The sequence below is a fragment of the Penaeus monodon genome, chromosome 15, assembly GCF_015228065.2.
Source record: "Penaeus monodon isolate SGIC_2016 chromosome 15, NSTDA_Pmon_1, whole genome shotgun sequence".
NCBI lineage: Eukaryota > Metazoa > Arthropoda > Malacostraca > Decapoda > Penaeidae > Penaeus > Penaeus monodon.
In genome coordinates this window covers 43,400,457-43,400,790 of record NC_051400.1, presented here as the reverse complement: position 1 = coordinate 43,400,790, position 334 = coordinate 43,400,457, and the positions used below count along the sequence as shown (strand labels likewise).

At 47.0% G+C, this 334-nt stretch overlaps 1 protein-coding gene across 1 annotated transcript in view; it reads left to right on the top strand.

The window, feature by feature from the left end:
* LOC119582049 (lachesin-like) overlaps positions 1–334 on the top strand; it is a gene marked incomplete in the record, with an annotated part of 127,463 nt that overhangs the window by 92,223 nt on the left and 34,906 nt on the right.

The following is a 334-nucleotide window of genomic DNA, read 5'->3' as shown; positions in this document are numbered from 1 at the left end:
CAATGCGACTTTTGACTTTCGTCAAGTCTCACTGCACAGTAATGAAATCATTCCTACTGGTAATTAGGCTAATTAAAAGGGAACGCCTTAGCCAAACAGCCTCCCTAAGAAATCACGTTATCGTGGGCGTTCTTCCGCCTCCTCGTTCGTGCAGGTTGTTAGGCCTATGCCACGGGACCCAAGAAAATCTGATTTGGTATATAGGCTCACGAAACCTCAGGCTTTTCCCCCCTCTAACCCCGAGTCGTAGGCGGGTGGGATGAAACATGGACCCTCGCGTTCAAGTCTTTACGGTGTTTCATTTTCTTTCAGTTTTTCTCTCTTTGTTCTCTCT